This window comes from Rhopalosiphum maidis, chromosome 1 (genome assembly GCF_003676215.2).
Source record: "Rhopalosiphum maidis isolate BTI-1 chromosome 1, ASM367621v3, whole genome shotgun sequence".
Classification (NCBI taxonomy): Eukaryota; Metazoa; Arthropoda; class Insecta; order Hemiptera; family Aphididae; genus Rhopalosiphum; species Rhopalosiphum maidis.
The window spans coordinates 31,243,981-31,262,160 of NC_040877.1; positions in this window are offsets into that span (position 1 = coordinate 31,243,981).

Consider the following 18,180-nt stretch of genomic DNA (forward strand, 5'->3'; position numbering starts at 1 on the left):
CACGCAGGTAGGCCTATACCGGGTTGGCTGCTGCGCGTAACGGGTATTATATGTACAATATCATACTTAAAATGTGTATATAGTCAGGTGCAGGTGGTCCGTGCAATCGTCGTGCACATGTGCTGGATGAGCGGGATCTTGAGACTCGCGCAGTAACGGGATCGATCGTCCGTCGAGGGTGCTTGCTCCTTCCTGCTCATCGATCGGTTCGGTGGTATATAGGTACATAAATATAAAATAATACTGTACTATTATATGCACGTATACCCTTTTAAGATAGGTCATGATTGTGTCGTGGAACGGTAGGTACAACAGGTATACACATCAACACTCACCTAATACACACACACACGACACACACGTATTTTATTACCTATTATATATTATATATTATATTATAATAATATTGGGACGTACCTGTATTGTATAGGAATTTAAACTCGAGTCTAAATTTATTGTGCAACGTGGGGGCGAAAACGGATTAAAATATATCGTTTCGTTGGAATCTCCAACTCGTATAGTGTACGCGTGCATTTCCTTAAACACGCCGCAACGGTGTGATGGGTACACAGGATGAGGCGGCTTCTTGCCTCTAGCACGATATATCTCTTGAACACGGTGCGTACAATATAGTACCTATACGTATATAGATGGTACACTACGTAGGTATATATTATATTATGTAGATAGGCATTGGTACACGTGAAACGTATTGTTCGCACCACGCAGACATGGTAACAATATGAATCTAATATTTATGGAGGTCGCCGTCTGATTGTGATTTTACTTCCTCTTAAAGTATCCAATGCGATATAGTATTATTACAACATTTATAGTGTGTGCAATGTGAACATACCGGAAGATTTAGTGATTTGTATCATTTTTTTTTTAATAATCTATTGTATACCATAGGTACGCGCATAACCGATTTTAAACGATTCAGTGACAACATTTTAAATGTGTATATTGTATTCCTAATATTATGCTGCAGACTAGTGAGTGTGAATAGAGTCCATTACGCAGATATTATGGATGCAGATAAATCATTTATTTTAAATTATAAAATATTTTTAGTTGTTTCGACGAACAAAAGAAAAATTATAAAATATTTTTACCTTATTGTACGAAATATTTTTTTTTATTTATCCCAAGAAAATCCTATAATAATATAAAAATTTGTTTTAGCGATCATATCAATTTAAAAATTGTCCACAACCGGTTGTACGACATAGCTCGACGTTACTTAATAAACTGGTTTTGGTCAAAATCAATAAGATATTTATATTTAGCGTATATTGCATACTATTTGAAGTCTGCTTATGTTGTATGATCTGTATTTTGCATTAGTGTGTTGGTCAATGACCTAAACATGTTTATTAGACAATTTTAACTTTCCTTAGTTTGAAAAAAAATGAATTTACATTTATCCAAACTAATTGAAAGCTGTATATTTTCAGATATAATATAACTAGTACTTGTCATACGAATACATTTTATTTATTATCAAAGTAATTCCTAAACAGGAAAGTTACCATTTTTAGTTTTGGGTTAATCGTATTTATTCTGACTGTGCTAAATAAATTACCAAACTTGATACTCCGTCGTTTATAAAACATTATTTTAGCAAATGAACTACAATTTTTTAGATTCATTAAATCTTAACTTCCTAGTTCCGTCATATAAAATACAACTTAAAAGGGAAACAATAATACTTGCTTATGACGTATATCTACTGTCAAGATAGATACGTATCTCTATTTTATTTATCCTATAACAGTCAAAATCTATTATAATACTATCTATGGAACTAGAATCATAAAATAATGATAATGTAACTCAACATAATTCGATAAGTTTATAAATCAAAAATATTATATGTAATATTTGCTTCACTCATAAAGGTTTGAAACAAAAATAATATAATTTATAGGTTCATAATGCATCAAGAAAAACGACGCAATATAGCTTGCTTATAATAGTATATAAAATTATAATATAATATTATATAATATTTAAATATTAATAATGTATAAACTATTATAAATTAATTATTTATAAAAGTTTATATTTTATTACAAAATATTTTATAATTGTTAATTCTAGATATGTACAATTTTTTAAGTTCAATCTGGAAAATGCAATTTTAAACTATATATTAGAATTTAAAATATTATGTTTTATTTCATGTATATTTATTAACCTAATAAAAATATAATTTACCGTAGAGAGAGTGAAAAATTAAAATAAATAAATTAAATATATTCAATAATTTCTATATAAATATTTATAAAAATATATATAATATCAATATTATTGATGTTATTATATTAACTGTAGTGCTGCAAGCCATGTGTGTGTGTGTGTATTTAGGTTAACAAAAAAGATATATTCTCTATTATAGGTTGAGCCCCTTAAATAATAAATTGTTATTATTGTTATTAACTATGATTATTACACAACAAAAAGGTACCTATAAATTTGTTCACTTTTTTCAAAAATCAATTTAACAAAAAATAAAAATACCGCAAAAAACAGCAGGATGTAACACTATTAACTAAAAGGATCATAAATCGTATCAGATATAATATTTATTTGTTGTCAAGTCATTCGTCTTCAGTATTACTACAATATACCAACATAAATACCTACCCAATCAAATTCCTATTTTATTTATTCAAAATTAAATCATAAATAATAATAGTATTACAAAACGGTTGGATTGTATTTTATAATAATTAATTGAGAGTTTGCATCGACTATGTTTTGGAGGCTTCACCATTAAACATTCGAAATTAATACCTTATAACACCTAAGTGCATCTTTTATACCTACAGTATTTGCTGTGTTTTAAATTAAAATTTATTTTTTAGAAATCTTTAATATTTATATTTTATTAAAATACTATTATTACACTATCAAACAATGTATAAATTATTATTATAGTATGTGTAGCTACAAAATATGTAGGAACGTCGTACTTTGCTCCACTTTATAACAGTTCGTCGGCCGCGCTTTTATATATTTATAAAATATAAAAAAGTGTTGAATTTTCTAAAAACTCTGTATTAGTAAAGTTATTTGACTGAATAATAAATAACATGTAATATATTATTCAATATAGTTATTTGTTAGAGATTGGATTATAAATAATAATAATAATAATATAAATAGTAAATACATCGTGGATAATTGAAAACATGTATAATATTTGTTATGATTATAATTTATGATCTTAAATAGATAGAACTATTATAAGTTTTTACGTTATAAATGTCAATATTATAATATTAGATTTCATCACATAATCATTTTAACTTTTATAAATCGTATTGTTTACTCAGCATATTATATTACTTTATATTATTTCGTCATTCTTCATAAATAATTATATAGCAGTTTAATTTAAAATATATTCATAGTTGTTGAAGTTGTTCGCAAAATATTACTTGTTAGCGGAATAATAAATAACAATAAATAATTACAATTTATTTGTATAAATATGTATACAATGAACATTTAAGATGACGTTATACCCGCGTGAATTGTTTCTGTCTTACTAATGTAGATCATAGTAAATTTACGTTCAGCAGAACACATTTTGTGATGTTAGTTTTAATATTAGAATAAATTTACCTATTATAAAATTTAAAGGTAAGAATATTATCTAGAAAATGTCATATGCTTTTATTGATATTATCAATTTAAAGTGAGTTATAGCCATGTAAAATATTACAACTTTAAAATATCCATAACTCACTTTAAAATGATAATATCAATAAAAGCATATGACATTTTCTAGATAATATTCTTACCTTTAAATTTTATAATAGGTAAATTTATTCTAATATTAAAACTAACATCACAAAATGTGTTCTGCTGAACGTAAATTTCCTATGATCTACATTATAGTAAGACAGAGACAACTCATGCAGGTATAACGTTTTCTTAAAAAAATCAAGAACAGATTTTTTGGTTATAATAGATTTAATTTATTTAAAAAAAAATACAACAACCGTGATGATTTTTTTGTACTCGGTATACGATAGAATGGTACAGGCAATGTTCTTACTTTTTAGTTCTAATTATGTAATGAATTATGATAAAAGTATTTTTAGGTTTATTGAACAACGATGAATAAAAATTACTGCATAATATAAAACTACTGTCTTAACTACTAAATACTAACAAAGTAACAACCAAGCAAGTCACTAAGACATTCTCAAGTTGTATAAATAATAAATATCTTCTTATTGTATTGTTTTATCTCACCCGCAATCAATATCATATTTTAAATTTTGATGTTTTAAAATTGAAATGATTATGATTATTTTATATCATATAAAAACAATATTTTTTAAAACTAATGTCACTATGAATTTATAACTTTACTATTTACACAAAGATATTTTGGTATGAGACAAGTATAAAAACATTATACCTAATCTAAAAAAAGAATTTATTTTGTGTTTTAAATTATAATCAATACAATAGCTATATAAAACTTTTGAAGTACTCCTACACGGAAACGTGATCGTAGACTAAAATATAAAGTACGAACATAATACATTTAAAAAAAAGTTAATGGTCAAAACACTCAAAACCTATAAAAATAAACCGATTTAATTTTAACCTAAACTATTATATGCAAAATAAAATTCACGATTTATTCCATTGATTAAACTCGTTTGTATAATTTATTATTTTATTTTAAACACGCAAATTACTTTATCACTATTAGAATTAAAAATTAAAATACATTAAGATCTATAAATGTATACAATATATCAATATATGTATTAGGTATATATATATTAGGTATTATAATTGTATAATTATATCTTAGTTCCGTTATAATACATTTTATAAGTTATATGTATTAATAAACCTCATGTAAAATAATATGATTAATTTTTAATAAAAATATAATATAATTCAAGTTTAAGGAAATTATTTATCTGACCCTTATCCTTTCATTGGAAATCTGGCCATGATCCAAAACATCATTGTGAAATATTCATAAAATGGTTTATAATTTGATAACATACTAGTAGGTACTATTACTTATTATATAATAATAGCAATAATAAAATAGTTATACGTTATAATGCTATAAATAAGGTCAATATGCGATGATTAAAATTATATGTATATATTGAAATAGTAAAATGAAAAATGTTCTATTATCATTCCTAGTGCCGATAAAACTTTTTTTTATCCTTGAACTTCGAATTATTGAAAGATGACTGTATTTTAATTTATACCTAAGTAGTAAGTATAAACATATTGTATATATATATGGTATAATCTATCATATAATTTATGAACTTGATTCACTTATACATAATATATTGACGAAACAAAATATTCTGTTGTTATTCTGAAGATTTGCGTACTTATAATTATTTTTTATTTTTTAAACATATAGATAATTGTAATTTTCTTAATCATTGATGAACAGTGTACCCATTTGCAATTCATTTTTTGAGTTATCTGAAGATAATATAGTTTTATACAGTATATCTATGATTTATTTAAATAAAATAAAGCTATTTTTAAACAACTGTTTCTTTTTTTTTGTCATATGATAATTCTGTTTACTTACATCATTATTATTGATGTTTCAATATTATACATATTTATAATTTATTATAAATTATTGCCTAAATCCTTGAATATTCTTCCTTATTAAAATCATTTTTTTTTTAAATTTCAATGTTGCGTTGTTAAGTTTTAAATAAAAAAAAAGTTATAATAAAAGTTACTATAAAGATAAACATTGTACAACAAAGTGCAATGTGCACGGAAGAAACAGAAGAAATATAGGAATATAGTTTTATTGTTATATAGTATGTATATTTCATTTATTTTTTTAATTATTATTAAAACATAGAAAATAATTTTTAATAATTGTTATTACAGTACCTATATAAATATAGTATTACAACATTTTAAAACAATAAACAACACTCGTTGCTTTTCATACAATTTCATCAACTGCAGATAATTTTATTGAAATAGTAGTTTAAGTACCCAAAGTAATAAAGTTAATTAAAATAATTTGTTTTAACAACATATCTAATACAGACTGTATTATACAGTAATAAGTAATAAATGTGTAATAGGTATGCATAATATTTATACAAGTTACTTACGAATTACTCATTCACATCAACTCATTCTAAATTAGCGAGAAAATAGTTTAATTTAGTATCTCGATTGTGAAGTTATAAAGCTCTGATTAAATATAAATTTAATACAAAATAAATTTTATTTATGCTTTTCATTAATAAAAAGAAGGAAATTAGGTAATTGCTTTACTGTTCAGTACGTGTGTCAAGTGTACCTCGTCAGTTGTAAGTGAGCAAGACGCTATAATAAATGTGTTCAGTTTGAATTCGATGATAAATCATTGTATATAATAAACGATTTTGATCGAGTACGGTCTGTCAGCTTATTTTACTAATTATATTTTATGATATACATATTTATATTTATATTAAAGTAATTTATTTTACTATTAATAATATGATAGGTTAAAATGTTGAATTAATTTTTGGCAAAACAATGCATGGTATTTACGTGTATATGTGTAAAATATAATAATAATATATGTTAATAGTTTCATGTCCCACTACTCACTAGTAATATTTTTAAATTACAACAAAATAACTAAAATTGTTATACTTCGTTTGAATATTTAATTTCATCCGAATTTGAACTTCAAATGTTTATAAAAAAAAAATATAAGTATTTTTAGTTTTTTTGATTAAAATAAGGATTACTTATGGCTTTATGATGAATTTCCAAACCTTAGGTATTTAGATATAAAAATTAAACATTTAATACGTTTTTAATTACGAAATAATTTACAAAATGTCTTGATTTTAACAAATTTTTTCGAAAATTGAATTTTAAATGCTTACAGGAAAAAAATTGTGCCTGTGTAGGTATTTTAAGTATTTTTAAATACTCACAAGGACGACTAATAACTTACGAGGAACAATCAATTAAATTTTTAAGATCTTTGATCAAACAATAACATTTAATTAAGAACTGTTGAAGAAAAAAAAAATATGTCACTCACTCAAAAATCATTAAAATATTTGGAAATACTAATATAAACATTTTTTGACAATGCCAGGTAGGTATATCTATGGTCATTCGTTTTTGAGTTACAGCAAAAAAACAAAATCAAACACCCGTTTTTCCTTAGAGTTTTTTTTCTCATTTATTTTATTTTTAAAAAGTACCCACTAGATAAAATAGAAACCACCTTCAAAGTTAAAGATTGAAGTATTTATTCTACTATAATATGTCTATACATATCGTGTATACAGATTACAGAATCTAAGAATATATACAAAGAAGCGAACAATTCAATTACCCACAAAGTAAAAAAATCTAAACTAGTAGAAACCATTATCACAAAAAACAAAACTGAATGAACAATATTATCAAATTGTTAAATTAATATATGTATAATATAAAAACATGAAAATATCTAAAACAAAATATTGGAAAGAATGAAAAATGAAAGATAAAAAAACACCAATATATGTATAGAACGTTGAACGACTCTAATAAAATATAAACGCTGCCGGCCAATATCGAAATATCAACTATAGAGATTTATTATTTTTCAGCGTTTTTTGACCTAACACAAGTACCATTATTAATATTACAAATATCTATACTATAGTAATAATAATAATAATATAATAACCTTTCAATCGAAAAATGTATAATAAAAATAAATATAATCAAAACGTTCAGTTTTAAATAAATATATACAAACAAAATAAACATTCATAAAGCCGTGTTATATAATCTGTTATAATATAATAAACTATCAAATAATAAATTATGTAGTCGTGCATGTATCGCGTATGATTAAAATAAAATTATAAGGTTATACGTGTGCGTCTTACGTCATCTTATACAAATATCAATTAAATAGTATACCTAATACCTAAAATCTATTATTTTTTTATAACTGTATTATAATTATGCGGTAAATAAACTAAAATTGATTATTTTTATAATTACTAAATAACACAACAACGTATTGTTAACTATACATTTTATAGATGTTAGTCTGCAATTAAGAATAGATTAATACCTCAAATTGTGGCATATATTTTGATTACAAAAGAATATAATTTGTTTTTTTAATTTTATTCCTGAAGTTTAAATTTAAGTCATTCAACATATTTTTATAATGTTAGTTTTATTTAAAAGCCATTAGATCTCATCTAAAAATGTAAATTTTATATCTCATTAATAAAGATATAAAATATATGTGCACTGCACTCTGCAAAGTAAATAATATCTGTATTTCATTATGTTAATAATATTATTAATATGAAATAGTTGTATAGCCAAACAAAATTAAATCATAAATAAGTCATAACAATGTGTGCGTACTAATGTATAATACAATCTAGAAACTACAGTACATGCGTCTTATTATAACCATAAGTGTGCACACGAGATAGTCAAAGACTAGGGTTAGCTGTTGATTATTCTGTGAACTTTTTGTTTTTAATTTACACGATTATAATAATTATTAAGCGTATAATTATATAAAAGAGTTATATGAGTTATGATGTTATATAGTATACTAGATTATAACCGTTAACATTTGATTTGGAAAACATACACCAATTATAAATCATAATAAATCTTGAATAATTTTCAATTTACCATTTATCCTTGTTATAGTAGCTTAAAAATACACAATATTATAATATTATATTACAGTAACTACTTTTATATTTGTAATATCATTATTCATAATTGTACATTTTTAAATAGTATTAAAGGTTATTTTTTTATGTAAAATATTACAGATTGCAGTGATTATCTTATGTAAGTACTAAATTCATATTATCTGAGCTTGATATATGAAAGGATAGTGAATAGTGATTAAAAAATGCCCGTCGTTAGGACTCTTTCCGAATGTTGCCGGAATAGAATTTATGTGAATGTTTAGGCTTATTATCTAATAAGGCTATTGACTATTCTGTCGATATTATCTGTTCATATTTATACAGTATTTTACTATGTATAATTTATTATGAGGTAGTAATAAATTAAAATATAGTAGATACCTATCTTCTTATTATATATTTTCTTCTTTATTACTCAATCTGTATTCAATTTACAATGAATATAAATGAAGTGAAATGGGATTGACTTGTTATAGAGACCAATCTGTTGATACAATATCGGGCAGTGGAAAGTTAAATTTTTATTTAAGAAATAAATCGCGTCACTAAATTCCTTTTAGAAGGTCTAAAAATATTTCTATGAGTATATGATGAATATGTCAAATTTGAAAAGCTATTAGGAATTCCTTATATATTATATATCAATGCAGCATAATATATAAATAATATATTAATATTAAATTAAGTATTATATGTGTTTAATTAATAATTTGAATCGTAACAATTATAATTTAACCAAGAAATAATATTTTTATTTTTAACTTTAAATTTAATCAATTTCCCATTTTAAAATTTGCGTATATTTCAAAACATTTGTATTACACGAAGTTCGCAATCAATTGTATTATACATTTTATATAATAATGGCATAATATAATTCTAGATTAATCTAAACGTACGATACGCATTAATAATTGGAGACCATAAATAATTTCAATCCAAGAAATCATAATATCACTAGAAAGCCAATTATTTAAGTATAGAACAATCATAATCAAGGAAAAGCACACACTGCGAACGTGCTACAAACTTATCCTAATTACTATACGTTACGTAAATGAAATAAAACCAATAAAAATTAATCATGTTATAATTTTTATATAATATTTAGCCTAATAAAATTCAATATGTTAACATTCCATGAATAAAATGGTTATAAACATTATAGTTAGTATACGTATAAATACAACACGCGCTAGGTTGCTGCAGCTAGTCTGGTATATAGAGTGATTCTTTTTACAATAAACATTCATGTTTTTGGAAAATATTTGCTACTTTTTATACATTTTCTGTTTAGAAGATAGATAATAGATACACTTAATTCTAAAAATTCTATTTTAAATTTTTTCATGTTATTTTCCGTTTTACCAGAAAGGTATAAGATTCCTGGTCGCCAGCGTGTAGAATATCTGTTGCAGAAACACAAATTTCACTGGGTAAATTTTATTTGTTGCTCCTTCACTCCTTTCAAGTTTTCAAAAACTATTAACGTTGAGTGTCGAACGAAATAATCACTCTGTATAATTGTAAACATAAACGTACTTATATTCAATCTGTGCCGTAACTAGTGGTGTAAGCTTTATATGATGGATGAAGAGCAGGTGGTTTATGAGATTTGATATCCTCCCTTGATCTTATTTCCCGTTATGTGCCTTAAATTGGAATTATCAATGTCTGTTACTTGTTTATTAGTAAATAAATATTGTATACATCGCAATACTTAAACCTCTATTTCCTGACACCACCCATCCAATGAATAAAATCTCTTTACATAACGGAATTGTTGTAAATATTATATATCGGAAACATAAAAAACCTGTACGTTTTACTCTCCCAATTCTTTCCATAGGCGTAGGTGCAATGAATACATTTTCATTTCCCTTGCAAAAATGCAGTCCGATGTAGTAATAAATATAGCTGTAATATGTATAATATGATACAATATGTTTTATTAATCCGCTTCTCGTTAAATAACAAAATAATATGGCATAATCGTGTAGGTTTGGTCTCAAAGAAACAATCGAGTCTCCGAATTTGGCAACAGCATAAGGTCATTGCGTGACGCAACATATATATCGTATACAATAAATCAAAAACGATATTAGAAATATTAATTTATTTGATTATATGTCAAAATGGTAGATATAAAATATATTATACTACACGGAAAATAATAATACATATACCTAACAAACTTTTCGATAATAATACTTCAAATATATTTTTATTTTTACGGAATCAACAATATTACAATACCACGGTGACCCAGGTAACCATCACAAACAGACATGATTAAATGTCCAAACAACATAATATATATATATAATATCATGTATGATGACGCGAAAAGTATTATTTATTTTTTTTTTGTAAATAATGAACTATTTTTTTATTTTCTAGAATCGTTGTTAATAATAATGCATTTAGAAATATAATATTTTCAATTCAAACTATTCCTAGTAAATGTCTTATGAAGTGGGTGTCAGTTTTAAGGAATCATTCGAACGACGACGTAGGTGGACTAATAAGAACGAACGCACGCGCTATATCGCATATTGTTGTACAACATAATAGCATTATTATTTATTATACCATTAAACTATTATCATATATAAGCCACTGAACTTTTACATAATATTTCGCCAACAGTTTTCGGTAAAAATCACCGTCATATCATAACATGCATATAGCATATAATTTATAACAAGCAGTGCTCGGGGATATCGTAGGAATTTGCATATTTTCTATATGCACTTGATTTACAGCAAACCAAGCTAGAAGTTCATTCCAAATAATGACGAGATTAATAACAACAATTTAAAATGCATATTTTTGCATATCTCGTGAATTTCAAAGAAAAGTGCATGTTTCTTAATTTTGATAATTATATTTTTATACATATTTAATATTTTATTAGGCACTTATTAAATGCTGTAACCTTTTATAGTTTTATAATATTTTATTTGACATATAGGTATTTTCCATTTTTAAAGATTTAGGCAAAGTTACAAAAGTAATTTTTCCACTAAAAAAAAACTTTTGGTACTGCCATGTTTTTCAAAAGCTAAGTACTACTAGTTATAAGGTTATAAGTCATAACTAATAAGCAATAACCATATACACGCAGCTTAACATCTAATGTTAATATAATATTTAATATTAAATGTTCGATATTTATTTTTCAATATCTTCAGAATAACCATTTTTTCTTATACCACCGATTGTGCTTTTCCATTACAAAATACGTTTTGTGATCAAATTAACTGATTGAATTGAATAGGTTTTTCGTTCGTCCATTGACGTATATTACTGCACCCACATTAAATATTATTGTTTTTATCATTAAACCGTATTGATTTTCGAATATAAACTAAGTCATTTAAGTTCAACTAGTTTACGTATACCAATTGACGTTCGTAGCTTGCGCCACACTTACACAGTATATAAATATAAATACTAATCATAGTTACCAATTCTTTATTATATAAAACCCTCGTACTTAAGGTATATAATTTGATAATAATGTATTGGTAAACAAAAGAAATAATATACATAATGAATTGAGGCTGTGACTTGTTTCGGAAAATAAAGGATATCACGTATTGAGAAGTATATTGTATATATACTATATATAGCATATACTGTCATCAAAATTAATATAAAAAGAAACTAAAACGAAGCTTTATATTATATAGCCTATAAATTCCCTAATGTCTATAATATACGCCATATTGTTATTATTGTTATGTATGCCTGTGAAAAATGGTCAACAACAAAAGACGAAGCACGTAAACTCTCAATAGTTGAGGTTTTAAGGGAAAAATCTTAAGAAATATAAATGAACATACACACTTATCTCCAGGTCAGAAAATTATGAAAAGTTAAGACGTTGAAAGAAGTTTTATTAGACTAAATATACAAAAATATCTAAAAACTAAAACTAGAGAGGGGTGGCCACATAAGGTGTGCAAAGAATAAACTAATACACACAAGACATTAATTGATAAACCCAAGCAACCCAGGGGGATTGATTTTCAAACAGGTTTCGTCAGTGATATAGCTTGGTATAGAGTGAAAAAAAATATTTGGAAAGCTTGGGAACTACGAAAATTGAAAATGTAAATGATCGGGAAAGTGAGAGAGATCTGGTCAAAGTGTTTAAAGGCTTTCAAGGTCTGTAAGAAAAAAAATATTAGTGACTAAGTATAAGTTGTTTACCAGAAAAGCCAAAAATATAATAAATCGTAAAATGTTTTTAAAATTACCCGCAGTAGATATGACCCAGAAAAAGTAGAAAAAGCCCGTTTAAATCGATAAAAAACGAAACACCACCTGTAGTACGTTTGTTCCAATATTATACTATGTATGAAATCAGAGCTATAGGCAGTATTTTAAGTACCATCATACATCTACTCTTATTCTAATATATACATAATTTACAAGTATCTTGCATCGTGTAATAAAATACTATTTAACTTGTAACTCATTATAGGATCTTTTCAAGTTTTAAAATTCAAGTTCAAAAATTGTGTTTTATTTATAAAATATTTTTGCCAACGGCTCGATGACTGCAGTCTGCAAGTTTTGGAATTTATAGTTATATTAATTGCGATAATGCTATAGATAATCTAACTCAGATTTAATTAACTGCCGAAAGTTCATCGGTACACGAGCGGTGGTTCTATGCATGTGTCATACACGTGAAAACCGTTCAAACAGCGTCAGCGTATCGCCTGTCGCGGACCGTCGCGTTTTCGTTATTCACACGGTCGTGTAACGGTAGTCGGCGCGAGATAAAACGCCTCCTCACGACAACAACTACAACAACAACAACAACAACAACAATATATCGTAATAGTAGGTACGCGTACAACTTCGCATAGTAGGACGCATATTATAATGACAACAATAGCGATGCGCGTATAGCCTCCGAGCGCGGCTTTATATATATTCTATATACATCGACGCGGAACACCTGTGCCGATTTCGCGGCGGAGTGGACCACTTTTTGGCGAAAAAATCTCGTTCCGCGCGCGACACGCGGAAAAAACCGTACGTCGAAATCGGCTGTAAACAAAAACCATCCGATTCGACGGGATGAATATACTTACGCAGATGCTGTGCCTACGCGCCGTACACATTTCAATATATACCATAATAGTTGTACCATACGAAAAAAAAGTGTTTACACGAAAATACAGCTATAACGGCGCAGGCCGCGGTTCACTGCGCGTGCGCGCGCGCGAACTCGCACACCTTCATATCGGTCTTATTATAGTAGTGCGTAGTACACCGTTTTTATTTTTATTTTCGGGAGAAGGCGAGCGCGTCGTGGGAGAGTGAACGCGCCCTCCGCCGCCGAGTGAGAGGCGTATACGCCGCCTCTAGGCAGCAACGCCATGATGTGCTGCGCATTTGGGGGATAACGCGCGCACGCACTCACAATACTTATAATAATAATAATAATGAAGATAATAATATTATTTAGCGGGTCAAGTGCAACCGGTGACGGCGGCGGGAAGGATTGAGCGGCAGTTCCAGATTTACCGTACGCCGCGGCCGCCGAGAAGCCCCGTTATGAGAGTGGGTCGGACCGGATTACCGTTATTATGTGGCAGCGGCTGCGGCGGCTGCGTCGGTGGGTGGCGGGCGGCGGGCGGCCACGATCACGACGACGACGACGACGACGACGACAGTTCCCGTTAGATTCTAGCCCGCGGCCCGTTAGTGAAGAGGAGAGTATTATTATATTATATAGTTGATACATTATAGTCGGCGGCAGCGGTGGACAAGAACGGTAAACTGCAGCGGCGCTGCAGAGATGGCCGCGCCGCCTACGAGTCTATAATATAATATATTATTAAAATAGTATTATTAACATAGCGCTGACGACGAAGAAGACTTTCGTTCGAATATTATTATGATAGTATTTCGTTCGACGTTCAAGTCGTCGTTGTTGTACCACAACCCCGCAAAAATATATGTTTGGTCGCGGTAACAAACCGTAATTCGAAATGTCCGAATACTTCGACGTGATGATGGGTATATATACAGGAAAGGGGTTGGTACCCATTCATGTCTAAACACGATTGAAGCACATATACCCTTTGATCGCCATTCCCGGCAGGGGCATTTTACTTAGTATTTACCGAATAAATTAGAGCACCTATTCGACAACAGCTGCAACGTGTTTACTGGAACAAACCGTAAAATCAAAATTGTATTTTAAATTAATCGTACATTTCGCATTACGCCCGACGTTAGTGTGCACTGCGAATTATTATAAATTTTAAGCACGGACTCCCGCCACGCATCAATCGTGTATTAATTATTACATTATGTCACGGGGGCTATGAATGGTTTTGAGCGCAATTTTAATAATATATACCCTAGATTGTATTTATGTCGTATTATTAAATTATTTAATATGCTGGGGTTATTGCAATATGGCTGCCACCATGAGCAGTGATTTGTTTCATACTCCGTAGATATATATAGTATATACAGAGTACAGAGTTATTCAAAAAGCATGCTTCCTCCTTTTTCTTTCAATATTGCAAGTATTGTAAATCTGGTTTTAGTAACTTTTAAATATAGACAGGTACTTTCTTAAAAAAAAAAAAACTTTATTCAAATTCTTGTAATTTTTTCTGCCGTATAAGAAGTGCTATTTGGAGACACCGACTCTCATTATTCAAATGAGAATCCCTCATCTTCTTTCTACTGTAATTTATTTAGCAGAAAATACTAAAATAAATGGTAAAATAATCTAAGTGATATAACAACGAGCTTAACAAATAACACATACGCGATACACATAGTAGCTAACGTGCGTTATGATATCGTTTACGTTATGACGTTAAAAATATTCGAGTTACGTGCAGGAACCGTTGTTTTCACAGATCCGCAGATGTAATAATATCGTCGATTGAGAAAAATGTTAAAAGTATAAATATCTTTTATGGAATTAACTCCATTTAAAATTCATCTCATGTGACATGTGAATTTACGAGACAAACTCGGTGAGTTTTTTTTGTACTATCGGTGTCACTATAATGTCTGTATATTATTATTACAAATTATGAGATAACATATTATACGTAATACGTAACATTATATCCAAATACAGCATGCATCGTAATAATGTAGGTGTAACGTGTATGATAGCTAGTGATTTATTTTTTTAAGTCTGAAAAGTATCACACTTGTATACAAATCAATGAATAACGATTTTCATGGCGAATATTTTGTTTATGCATATAATAAGTATAATACTTATGTGTACAATGCATGCTTATAATATTATGATCCGAATTGTGGTTCGAATGGCAACGAGAATTCATCATATATAAATTTAACTTATTACTATAAATTAAAAAAATATATTTACCTTCTTTTTAATTTTTAAGTCAGTTCAAACAAAAAGCATTGTTCTTTTTCGAACTACAGTAGTATACATTTATCTCAAAAATAAAGCTCGCATAGGAATGCGAATGAATAAAATTTTTATTTTATTTATCAATCTAACTTGTAATTATATAATGTTATATAATGTATACTATTATTGGTACCTCTTAAATTATTTTAAAATTTATTTTTATTCAAATTATTTAAGAATAAACTTATAAAATAAGTAGGTATATGGTTATATTGTATAACAGTATGGCAGTATAAACGCAATAAATACGCGTCTTGCGCTAATAAATTGTTCAACAAAATAATGTATTAAACCTATAGAAAATATATACAGAAATTATTCTGATGTTTGGTTTAAATGTTATTAAATATTTAAAAGAATGTATTAAAAGAAAATATAGTGCGTAATATGTATTTAAACCAACATATACAGTTTCTTTTTCTCACAAGTAAATCTTCAAAAATGTGAAAGCATTATATACCGAAGAGTGAAGGATACCCGAAAACAGTTATTCGATTGTTATGTGAGGTCTTATAATACAAGGACTTCTATGAGGGTCAATCTTAGGCCATATATTTTCATTATTATCTAACCACTCTAACCTTCGTGGAACACATGATGAATATATAACATAATAGTTTAGCACTCAAAGATGTCAACTCAATCACCACCGCAACCTAAACAATATACCTAATGGGCTATGACTAATACAGTAATAATGCTCAAACACTAAAATAAAATAAGTATACGCATATTTAAATTAGATACAAAAAAAATATAGTAATTTCATGTCAAATAAAAATAGAATTTTTATTCAAAATCTAGAAACTTTGGGACCTTTATTTTATTAATGCTTTATGGTTTGTGTTTCATATAAAATGAATTATGTATTTATATGTGTTGTTAATATATATATATATTTTAGGATTATTTATTTATTTTATTATACACAATATATATATAATATATAATTGCGTTACATAAAATGTATTCAAAAGTAACGCCACGTTTATATACTATATATAGTTTGTTCCTTTAATCATTTATTTAAATATGTAAATATATGATTATATAAATAATGAAAACATAATACAAATGATACACAATAAGTTAACTATTAATAAATCATTATTATATAGTCACATTGTAGATAAATAAATCACTGACGTTAAAATCATCATATTAAAGTATCTATTTTATTTTATATAAACAATGTCTTACACGGTGGGCATACGAGTATACAAATAAGTATTAATTGAAAAATTATAATATTACATACCTATATATAAAAATATAATAAACAAGTTGTGAGTATACAAAATATATTTATTTTGATCGTTGATACATTATATTTGTAAAATTATTTGAATTATTCAGTAAAATGAAAACAAATTTAGGACAATTGTATATTAAATAAAATATTTTATACAATATAAAATTATACGTTTATTATTGATCCTCAATTTAATATGATAAATGTTAATATTTAAGAATCACATGATTAGGGCGATGTACAAACAGGTTTGATTATAATAGAAATTAAATTAAAATTGTTGTATGTTTAAAATACTTGCTCCGCTAATTCCACTATATGTAAAGCACACAAAATAATGAAATATTATATTAATCAGAATGTCTACGCTTTTCGTATAATTATGACGAAATAAAAATAAATGTATTTATTTTTATCTTTTATATTTTATATAGATTATTTAAATACTATATAGTTTATTTTTTGTTGATAAATAGTACTAAATACCTATGGAAATTTAAATAACTTGCTGTAGTGTTCATAAAGATTTTCAAAATTGACAGTATTCATGGTTTGAAGTCGATTAAAAATAATGCATATAAATTAATTAATCTAAAGATTGAATTTAATTACAGAAACACACACTCACACTCCTTTAATTTTTAGTTATCTATTCAATTAAAATTCAATATCTATGATCAGTTAAATTTTTTTGGGATCTAGGGCTCTAGGTATAATTTCAACTAAAGATTTTTCCTTTACATAATTACATACTATTTAAA